We start from the raw sequence: 12,441 nt of genomic DNA, 5'->3' as shown, positions 1-12,441 counted from the left end.
TATCCAAGTTAGCTAGCTAGCGCCACCCTTCATCCATATAAGGTCACTTCCGGCTACAAAAACATCCCAACATGTTGGCGGTAAAAGTGCTATAATGAAATACATTAATGAGAAAGGTAAAAATTAATGTATTCCAGGTTAAAACACAGCTGCCTTCATCAGTGCAAAGTTGTTTCGGCCCACAGGGCATGTGATTGTAAAAACTGGCCTCACTCTGACAGGTCCATCATTAGAATCATTTCAAAGATGATTTGATAAATTCTGATCAGTATTCAGTAAATGAGCCTGATTAACTGTTAGCAAAATAATAATGATAGGCCAGAGATACCAGAGATGCATTTTTAAAACAAATACAGCCTCGAACCCTAAGAGGGGATCTGTGTTCTAGTTTTATCAGATTTAAATATACTGCAGATTTTTTAAAGCTCCAAACAAAACTGAAATGGAGGAACAAAGATAAATAGAATAGAATAGAATAGTCTTTTATTGTCTTTGTACATATTCAACTAAATTGTGGGTGCGCCACACCAACTGTGCATGGAAAACAATATAAATAGTAAGACAGTAAGAATAAATAACATATAAGAGGAGTATATACAAAGAGGAGGAAGGCACACATTAGAGGACAGGTGGACAGAATGCTTGAAAGTAGTGCAATGGACTTGATACAAGTATAGAATCGGAGTTTGACTGAGTGATGAGGGTTACTCAGATCATGGCTCAGATTTCTACACCCACTCAGATAGGATAATCTTCCACGGCACACCTCATCATTTCTCACGGCACACGTATGTGCCGCAGCACAGTGGTTGGGAAACACTGTACTCGTGTATGCAGCTCCATCGATTGTTCTGTTTTCATTCTTGGCCAGGGCCTTTTTTAAGGATGAATTGCTCTCCTGGTACTGGTGTGCCATACTGCTGAATTTGGTATCGGTGCTCAAACCTTTTGTGTCTGTTTTAAACAAGTTGCCCACCCAAGGAAGCTAAAATTTGTTGTTTGTGCTCTCAGATGAACATATGAGACACTTTGATTCTTCAGTGCAGTGTGGAGCCTAACAAAGTTCTGTTTTCTGTCCCAGCTGATCAGCAGGAGAAGAGTCTGACGGAGCAGCAGAGGAACATTTAAGCTACTTGGACTCAGCTCAGCCACTGCAGAGAAAACAATGAGTTCGACACAGAAGGTGACAGATACTAGTGTTAAGAAATACTCCATTAACCCTTTAAGGCCTATTGGAGCAGGAACGCTCCGTTTTGCGTAACAATTTTAAAATCCCGGTAGAACTGCACTTAAGCTAGCACAATTATTTTATTTAGGAGGAGTTGTACTTACATCTTATGCCATCAGCTTGCCCTTGGTCACAGTTTCCTTCCACATATGTATTTGCAAAAATTGCATAAAAAGCACTTGCAGCAAAAAAAACATAACATACCAGAAACACGCTTTGCCGATCCGATCAGCTGTTCATAGCACTTCCTACGTTGGAATAGATGTCAGCGAAAACTATCGCATGTCCAACTTTACTTGACAAAACCTGCCTTCAGGGATACCTATACTGGTGTTTTTATAAAGCCATGTTTGACTTTATTGTTTTCTGTATTGTTTCTGGGATGCTTAGAACTCAAATTGCACTGTTGGCAATAGTTTATTTTGATGCACATGCTGTTTGTTTTGCAAATTTGCATTATAATATTTATTTTTGTTTTTCCTGCAGTATATAAAAATCTCAAAAATACTCAAAACAAATTTCCTGTGGTTGGAAACAATGTGCAACTTTTTTGCATTTACAGTTTTGAGGGATAAACCTCTGAAATTTCTCTAACTAGAAATATGTGTAAAAACAAAACAAACAAAAACGATTTAAATTTTTTTGTATTTTATTGCAGTTTTTTTGCACTTGATGTCGTTACTATGGACTTAATACATAGATATTATTAAAATTTGGGATATAATGGTCATATTGATGTATAGCAACTTGAAATGCTCCCAAAAATGGCATTAAGGGCAGGTAAAAATATAAAGATGAGCTCTGGCGAACTTGGTTCTATGGTAGGTCTTAAAGGGTTAAAAGCTGAAGTACTGATATATATTTTATGCAAAACTAACTGAACCTTGTGCTATATTAATGTAATGTAATAATCATGTAATAATACAATGCCTACATTGTAGAGGGTGACTTTGCCTCTAAAGAGGAAAATGGGCAGGGAAGAGGTTAAAGTGGGATTCAGCAGGTGGGGAACCCTAAAATCAGCTGTAGTGGCTCAGTGTGGGGAAAAGAGTCACAGCTCACAATCATTTCTATTGAGTCGATTTTCTTATTGTACAGGCTGTGATCAGCTGACCTGCTGCTCTCTGTGGATGTACACAAATGAATTCAACCAGATGTCTGCAGATGTTTGATGAGTTGTCCTGGCTGATTTCCATCCTCTACACCAGGGGTGTCAAACTCAATTGCACAGGGGGCCAAAACTCAAGGCACACTTTAAGTCGCGGGCCAAACAAGATAAACATTTATTGAACACACTAAAACCATGTTTTTTTAAACATAAATATGAATAAAAACAGACAGGAATATTATTCCAGAATAAATAAACTTTAAAAAAAAATCAACTTTATATGTTTTGCTCTTCATAAAAATATATCCTGTCAAAATTATGCAAGTAAGAAATATGAACATGCTGCCAAAAACCCAGAAAAAATAAATGAAAACATACACAAGGTTCGAGCTGCATGTAGACGGAGCTGGGGCATTGCTGCAGGAATGGAACTAATAAACTGTGCGGGCCATTCAGTGTCGTACTTTGCCTTGAGTGTACCATTACACTGCAGCTCCATCTGAATCTGCACAGGTGCAGTTTTCACGTAAATGGGTTGAGAAGCAGCTCGAAATTCTTTTTTTGTGCTTCCCAGTCACCAAAGCGCCGTGCGAACTCAGTGCGCTCAGTTTATCAGCAAAGTGCACCGAATTGGTTCAACATTACTTTAAATCACATTTGTGAGACAAACTGCACACAAACAGTTTGTGTGTTTGCTGATGTTTGTTGGGCTGATAGAAATGCTGCATTTGAAATTAACTGTCACATAAAAAAATATTACTCCATTTATTGTCGCTCGTGTTCTGCATTGCTAGCTAGATGTTGAAATACTGCGACCGTAACTTATTAGCACCTGTAGTCGTCCAGGTGCCCCCCCTCAAAAAAAAGAACAAAACAAAAGAAAGGCCCACTTTAACCCCTGACTAAGGTGATGAAATAACTCCCCTCAAATGCCTTAAACCAGAAGTAACAAGCCTGTTTTGAAAATGTAAGGAGTAGAAAATACAGATATATTTTTTTAATGTAGCGAGTAAAAGTAAAAACAACCCTCAGGTTACAGTCAGACTCTGACATCATCCTTCACTGAACCAAGCTAGTAACTGTTACATTTGATTTATTATTATTGAATATATTAGAAAGTTATAGAAATATATTATAGGAAACAGCAACAGGAAATATAAAAAAAGTGCAGACCTGGTTAACATTTATTACTATTCTGAGTGTGTTAGCATTAATATTTGTGTACAAGCAGGAGGGATGGGCATGATTTTAGACGGTTTGAACAATGATTAATTATCTTTAACACCAGGTTGGATGTAATGTGTTACTTCTACCAGTAGGTGGGGATAAGAGCCCTTTAAGGTGTTTGGTGCCACACTCCACCTTCAGGTTTAAAACTAGTGTTAATGGAGGGAGTTTGAAGCTTCAGTTTGTTTAATGAATGCATTTCACTCACTGCCTCTGTTTGTATCTCTGTCACTGCAGGACCAACATGGACCGAGAAGTCAGCGCTCTCAGGAGGCCGACAAACCTCACAGAAGAAAGAGAGAGAAAAAATACACCTGTGACGAGTGTGGGAAGGATTTTACTTTGAAGTCTAAACTAAAACAACATCAGCTCATCCACACTGGAGAGAGACCGTTCAGCTGTGACTTGTGTGGAAAGTCGTTTTCCTGGAAGAATGCCCTAAAAACACACCAAGTCGTCCATAGTGGAGTTAAAGCTTACAGCTGTGATCAGTGTGGTAAAGCTTTTACTCAAAAGATCAGCTTACAGAGACATCTAGTTACCCACTCTGGAATTAAGGCGTACAGCTGTGACATCTGTGGAAAAACTTTCAGCCAGCTAGGGAGCCGAAATATACACCTACGCATTCACTCCGGAGAAAATGTGTACTGGTGTGATCAGTGTGGCAAATACTTTACAACAGACGCACAGTTACAAAGCCACATGTTTACCCACACTGAGGAGAGACCTTATCAATGTGACCTGTGCGGGAAGACTTTTAAAACTCCGAGTCACCTGAGACGACACCAACAGATCCACACCAGAAAGAGACTCTACAAGTGCAGTTACTGTGAGGTATGTATTTTTATTTTTATCTTGTAAGTTCAGTCTGACTGTTTGCAACAAGTCTGCTCATTAAATTGTGAACTTCTACTGCACCGAAGAGTAGCTCTGAACCATTATTCAGATTTTCATTTCATTTAAGTGTAAGTCAGATGTTACTGTAATATTAAATAAGTATTACTGTAGTATTATGGTGGTAGTATTGTAGTTATTGTAGCCCAGTAAACTGAGTGTGTTAATCGAAACAGTAAAATGTAATTGGACGTCTGCAGAGATGCTCTTTATTTCAGGCGATGTTCAGGATAAAAGTGTTGAAGAACTGACTTACACTGTCTTTGTGTCTTTGTTTAGAAGCAGAGCGACACAGATGGATCCACTTCTCAACCCTGTCATCGCTGTGGTGGTGGGAAAGACTTTCGTTGTGACATCTGTGGAAAAACTTTCAGTCAGCAAGCCGGCCTAAAAATACATCAACGTAAACACACTGGAGACAAACTGAAATACTGCAAAGAATGTGGGAGAAGCTTCCCCACATCAAGTGAGTTAAAACGACATGAACTCTTTCACGGTGGGGTCAAAAAGCACCTCTGTGATCAGTGTGGGTCATCCTTCACCACTGCGGGTGACCTTAAAAGACACAAACGAGTCCACACAGGAGAGAAACTATACAAGTGCAGACACTGTGACAAAAGCTTCTCAGATTCAGGTCATCGTAACCAGCATGAACGTACACACATGGAAGGAAACTACAGCTGTGAGCAGTGTGACAAGAGCTTCAGTAATCTCAGTTCATACTCCGCACACAAACGATCCCACGTTACTAATAAACTGTTTCACTGTTACCAATGTGCCAAAACATTCACTTCATTATCTGCTCTGTGCAAACATCAGCGTGATCACGCAGGGCTGAAATCGTTCCCATCACAAGACGACAGCAAATCTGAAGAGAGAGAAATCCTCTTCTGGTTTCAGAGTCCAACTTAAAACCCTGGAGATCAGGCTCCACAGAGTTCAGATCGGCTCTCCTTAAAGTTCTAATGAGGCTATGAATCAAACTGTTCATGTAGTTCCATTTTAATCTTTATAAATTGTTCTTCTGTAGTGTTTGTGTTCAGTGGTTACCTTTTTTTTTTTTTTTTTTTTTCCAATGGTTGGATGAAAAATCAGTTTCCTGTTCTCAAGTTTTTATTGAATGTATTTTATTAAAGTTCTTAAAGTTCTTTTTGAGTTCTTTTTGTTTAAGTTCTTAAATAAAGTTAAAAAAAAAATGTTAAATAAAGAATTGGTTGAACGACAAAGATTTTGAGCCATGATGTCATTTCCTGTATTTCAGAGTAAAGACTGAAGTGACAAATGGAAACATATTTACAGTCATGGAATAAACACCGATGGGTCACATGTAGGAAGTACTATTGCTGACCTGATAGACTCGACCTTGTTTACAAAGAAAGAAAGGAACTGATTACATGTGTCAGCAGAGGCTTTCAGGGTTGTTTAGAGTAGAGCTGATAGTCTTAAAGAGAACACGGGGATTATGACAATTTAACACAATGATATGAGAAAAATATCTGTTTCTTTCATTTTCACTGTATTCTGATCAAATTTCCAACATTCTTTTAACATTTCAAAAGAAACCTGCAAATTGTCTTTCTTCCACTTTCACTCTGCTCTCCTACACTGACGCCTGACTGCTCGGGTGGATTCATTTAACCAGGGCTGAGGAATACGTTTGGGCACCTGGTTTTTAATGTTTTCACAGTGTTTAGGGTCTGAGTACAGGTTTAATGGAACTGCAGAAGCAGCTCATCTGGGGTGGACTCAATAAGTAATCTCAGGGTCGGTAAAGATTTTCTTTATAAAAGTGGAGGAGAAGAGAGCAGCGGCGGGGTGGAGCGCGAGCTTTAAACTCATGCACAAGAAAAACAGGTTTGTGATTAGAGAACAGTGAATCCCCAATTTCCATATTGGAAGGCCCTGCTACACTGCTGATGTGTAGGGCCTTCTACAGACTGTACAAGGTCGAAACACTGAATAAGATTTAAAAACTCCTGAGCAAGCAGTCCATCAGGGCAACAGACATGAATATTAAAATCACCAACTATTATAATCCGATCCTGTTTTGGCACAGTTTCAGCCAAAAAACATGAAAAGTCATTTAAAAAATCTTTGTTAAACTTAGGCGCCGATAGATTACTGCACACACAACCGGTTGAGAGCGTCACAGTTCAAATATGAGAAGTTCAAAGCTGGAGGCAGAAACCAGTACATGGAGTTGTTTGTAGTGAAAGTTTTTTCTTAAAAACAGTCAGTATTCCTCCTCCTCTACCTGATCTCCTTGGAGCATTAAGAAATGAGCAGTCAGAGGGTAACGGTTCAGAAATAATGCTAGGCTCACCAACTCTCATCTGTGTCTCAGTCACAAACAGGAGATCCAATCCACTGGAAGAAAGAAAATCATTTATAAAACCACACATTTATCAGTCATCCTTGTTGGAGCTGGAGCCCGGGTAGAAGTTGTCTGTGTAGCCCATGATAATGCGTACAAATTCAAAACGTTTATTCCACGATCCCCAAGATGGAAAATACAGTGGCGAGCAGGGTTATGGACACTTCAGCCCACAACAGGAACCAGACAGGAGAAAACAGGATCCAGGAGACGCCTTGGGATGCGACAGAACGGACCATAACCATCTGGAGCGGTCATTGAAGAAAAGGTAAGGCAGCTTTAAGCTTCATGTTTGTGTTTATGCCTGTGTCTTTCATGCAAAAACCAGTAGCTGGAGGCACTGAAAGGCTTTTCTAACAGTTCCTGTTGAATCAAAGAAGAACCATAAAGGTTGCTGGAGTGCTTGACGGCCTTACCCCCGAGAAGCCTTCCTGTTAAAGGAGGAACCAGTTAGAAGCTATTTTCAAAGTAGCTGAGCTGATTTACAACATGCTGTAGGCATCACAGGTATTGCACTGCAGTGGTTTGTATCATATCTATCTAATAGACTCCAATTTGTGCATGTAAATGGAGAGTCGTCTTCACACACTAAGGTCAACTATGGTGTTCCACAGGCTTCAGTGCTAGGACCAATTCTGTTTACATTATACGTGCTTCCCTTAGGCAGTATCATTAGAAGATATAGTGTACATTTTCACTGCTATGCAGACGACACTCAGCTCTATCCATCCATGAAGCCAGATAACACACACCAATTAGTTTAACTGTCTTAAAGACATAAAGACCTGGATGGCCGCTAACTTTCTGCTTCTTAATTCAGATAAAACTGAGGTTATTGTACTCGGCCCTGAAAATCTTAGAAATATGCATCTAACCAGATTCTTACTCTGGATGGCATTACCTTGGCCTCCAGTAACACTGTGAGGAACCTTGGAGGGATTTTTGACCAGGACATGTCCTTCAACGCACATATTAAACAAATATGTAAGACTGCTTTCTTCCATTTGCGCAACATCTCTAAAATTATAAATATCTTGTCTCAGAGTGATGCTGAAAAACTAGTTCATGTATTTATTACTTCCAGGCTGGACTACTGTAATTCATTATTATCAGGAAATCCTAAAAACATCCTGAAAAGACTTCAGTTAATCCAAAATGCTGCAGCAAGAGTCCTGACAGGGACTAGAAAGAGAGAGCATATTTCTCCTGTTTTGGCTTCCCTTCATTGGCTTCCTGTTAAATCTAGAATTGTATTCAAAATCCTGCTCCTCACATACAAGGTCTTAAATAATCAGGCCCCATCTTATCTTAATGACCTTGTAGTGCCATATCACTGTATAGTACATACAGTGATATGGCACTTCACTCTCGCACTGCAGGCTTACTTGTTGTTCCCAGAGTCCTATATCTAGAAATCTAGAGTCCTAGATTGATGTAAATCTGCTGCCGTTGAGCGCATGACTGTGCGTGATCGTGCTGTGCATATGTGTCAAAATAAAGGATGTTGTTTGTGGATGAGTATGGAAGCGGGCGATCAAAGCAGTGAAAGAAAGTAAAAAGAAAGAAACCAAGGAGAAGGGTGAGCAGCATAAAAAAAAAAGAGGAAAAAAGAAGAAAAAACCCCCAGAAACATTCCAATTATACCATTGACGGAGAGTGACGGTGTTAATTCTGCTATGACATCTTACTTAAATAGCCATTTGATATTGGTAAGTTAAACAGATGTTAATGCAAGTGAGTCTGAGTGGATAAGAAAAGACTGTAGCGGATTCTTATCTGGTGTGAAGTTACTACAACCACGGAGTGATGCCGGGGTCGCGGTAAAGCCATCCGTCCACAGCGATGACAGCGTGGAAGCCCTTCTGGATGAAGCCGCGTCAGATTGGAAAGAGGACCTTGCGTCGTTCCAGGATCTCTTTTGGGAACTGGTCGTTCACGCTGAAGTCCATTCCTTTTAATTCCCTGCCGCAACTCTTCACCTGTTCCTTTTGTTTGAAGTGGCCGAATTTGGCCACAATAGGATGTGGGCTCCTGGCCGCTGACCTCATGGCCCCGATGCGATGCACTCTTTCAAATGCGAAATTCTTTACAGTGTCCTCCGGCAGCTTCAGGTGGGTTTTGATGAAGCTTTTCACGTAGTTTCCGCGTCTTCTCTCGCGGATTCTGGAATACCAGAAAATACAAGATTATCTCGCATGCTACGGGCTTGTAGATCAATAACTGTCTCTTTCATTTTTTTATTTTCTATATTTACCTGGGGAAGATTTTCAGTAAGACATTTGACCGACTCCTTTAGCGTGGCGTTTTCAGCAGCGAGCGTTTCCACCTGCTGCTGGCTGAACTCCAGGGATTCTCGCAAGGATTTAAATTCCCGGTGTAGAATCTCCACCAGGGACAGCCTCGCATCGAAACTGGACAATCGCTTGACTCCAGGATGACGCTATATCTTTGCCGGCAGGCGATGTTGTGCCGGGGGAGTCTGCCAGGCGATATCTTTTCAATGACGGCGTCTCAGTTTTGGCCGGGGAAGATGCACTCTGGGCCTTCTTCATCACTAGATTCTGGAAAAACCGGTCGATGTAATCTTGGAGAGCATCTAAACTCTCCCCGTTGTTCTCCAGGGTGTTGGACATTATTTAAACAGATGTGGTTAGTTATAACACAATCGATTAGTATAATTGAAGCTTAAAGAAGTTTGTTAAATTCTAAGCTACCATTCGCTTTAATTTTCCGCCAAATCTCCGACGTCTGACGTCATCTACAACACGAGTCACTTACTTTGTCCATCACTTACTGTTCCTCTACACAAATGGCTGTGTCCCAATCCAGCGAACGCACGCTTCGTAGTACGCGCACTTCGCGGACTACGTACAGCGGGTACTACCAATGATTGTAGAAAACAAGGACAACGACAGCTCCCCAAAAATGAAGCCAAAACGTCTCTATCGCCCCCTGGTGTCTGGCTGCAGTGTAGGCCACAAACCCCGCCTCCTCCATGTTAGCGGATGGGACTGGGGTCAGACTAAAATAAATTAATTCTCCTCAGATAAATTTTTTTCCAAAAATTCTTTCTTTTGTTATCAATAGTCCTCATCACGCTGATTTATGTCCATAGGGTCTCCTTTCCCATAAGTTTATTCTAATTCCTACTGCGGTGATTCTAAATTGGGGTGAAACGTCATCATGGCAGCTGCAGTCACGGAGAAACTTGCGTATCTCTGTTCGGGAATAGCAGATAGAGCGTAGGCTCTGAGAGGAGGGCCAGCGTTTACGTTACAAAAACACAATGGACCGTTTTACCCTGACAGCCTGAGGTGTTCTTCAGTAAAGTGGACTCCCCAACAGAAGGACCCGAGGCCCCGCTGCACTCTGCTTCAGCTCCTGTGCGGAGCTGATTGTTAAATATCTAAAAATAGCAGCATGTTTTCAGTTTCTTGCCACATCTGTAAAGACAGTAACACCAAATTTTTTTTAAAAAAAAAAGCTTGTACGTCAGTAGCTCCTCATTAATTAGTAACTATGGATTAAACTGTAGAACTGAAAAAATGTAAGAGAAGAACTTCAGATCCTGATTGTGTGAGGACAGAGAAGGTTCAGCTTTATTTCAGATTTGAGAGATAAACTTTATATTTGAGTTTGTGATGATTCTGTTCTCTTTGTGATTACAGGAGGAGTACCACATGTGCTGTCAGTGAAAGCTGCAGCTGTTTTATTGATAAAGTTCAAGTCAAAAGGATTAATCACCCATGTAACTGTGTCACTGTATATCAGCATTAACAGGACCTCAGTTTGGTGTTTCAGAGAGCTGCTGATCTCAGACCTGCGCAGCTTCCATTTTAAACACTTGATGTACTCAGCTGCATGAAGAGCACATTTGATTTTCTCTGACACAATTAAATAAAACCTGATGAAGGTCAAAGGTCGTCACTTGCATGTTGAACTTCAAACTTGTGATCTGGAATTCTTTCACAGTGTTTTGCAGATAGTGTGTTATTTACCATAAAGTGATTCAGAGTTATTCATACCAGAGTAACCAGAGAGGATCATATACTTTTAAATATATAACTTTCTACAGGACTGAAGTGCTGAAGATTTCCCTGTGAGGGAGCTGCTGGTGAAGATCATGAGTCCTGCTTGATCAATGAGATGAGCTTCAGTCTTCCTGGTGTTTCTTAAATGATGCCTCTCTCAGTGGGTCAACAGACCTTCTGGCACAGGACAGGTGTGAGGAAAGAAAGGGAAGAAGTTTCTCCAAACCTCTGGACCCCAGAAACCCAGCTTAGTCCTGATGGTCTCCCTCACTAGTTTCTCCCCAGGGTGAATGTAGCTGTTGATATAATATGGACTCTATTATTAAATAAAAAGAACAAATTAGACTACACTACTGAAACCTTCTGCTGCTGTTTTTAAAGTTTCCATGTTACCAGGCTGTAGAGGGCTCTGAAGATTTTAACCGTTTTAGATCCATTACACTCACAGTCTTATGTTAAAATCTCAAAGGACAGCGTTACATTTTTGATATTAACAGTAACTCTGGGCCTCTGTGGAGTCAGCAGCTGATCTCATCGCTGTCTAAAAATGGACAACAAGACCTAAGCAGTGCTGAATCATTCAATAATACAGACTATTAGAGTAACAGGTGTGTAGCATCGCTAACTAGCTAGCATCAAGCCCCCAACACATTGTGTATGCTAGCGGCTAATCTAGCAAACGAATTAATAAGTGATTTTAGATGTTTTAAAACTATAAGATGATAAGCTGTGTGTCTTTTTCATAACAGTGACATGGTTGTATTTACCTTAATTGAACAAGTCGTCAGTTGCGGTAAACCCATCAGCAAACAAACTGGAGCAGTCAGGCTACGTAAAAAGTGTAGGGGGGCGTGTTTGCGGTCACGTCCAGCGGGTGTGTGGGCGGAAGCGTGACACAGTCGCTCCACCTCAAGTCACTGCTGCGCAGACTCTGGCTCCAAAAATGCAAGATGGCAGCCTCCACAAGCGGGATGGCTTCATTTTTGCACAATGGGGGGAGGTCACGTCGTCCATGTTTTCTACAGTCATTTTTTTTTTAAATTGTCAAACAAAATAACAAATACAACGCTTATTTTCCATACCAACAAAAAGTTATATACAGGTATAAATGGTTAAGAACAAAGCAGTCATCGAACAAAGAACATTTAGAGAACAATATAGGTCATAAATACCATAGAGCAGCATACAGGTACAGTAAGGGGACCTATCATATAAAAGTAAAAACAAAAGTTTGATCTTGTTGTTTAAACTCCTGTAATTCAAACAATCTCAGATTTGATCTCTCTGAGTAAATGAAAGGCACAGGGTGAATTTTATTTTTATTATTATAAATATTAGAATTTATTAGAATCTGCCGATACTTTAAATATATTTAAGTTTTGAAAAATTACTTACTGGGAAATGACAGAGTCATTTTGTAGATAACATTAAGAGAAACTTTTTTTCAAGCTTTGAACTTGGTACATGTGTTATATCCATATTTGAGAAACTATTCACATGATTCAGACTGTTTTAGAATATGAGGTGCTTTGTATATGAGAAGATGTGAATAAAATATCAGATCTATACCTGCAAAAGT

The sequence above is a fragment of the Oreochromis aureus genome, linkage group 9, assembly GCF_013358895.1.
Source record: "Oreochromis aureus strain Israel breed Guangdong linkage group 9, ZZ_aureus, whole genome shotgun sequence".
Taxonomy (NCBI): domain Eukaryota; kingdom Metazoa; phylum Chordata; class Actinopteri; order Cichliformes; family Cichlidae; genus Oreochromis; species Oreochromis aureus.
This window is presented reverse-complemented; position numbering follows the sequence as displayed.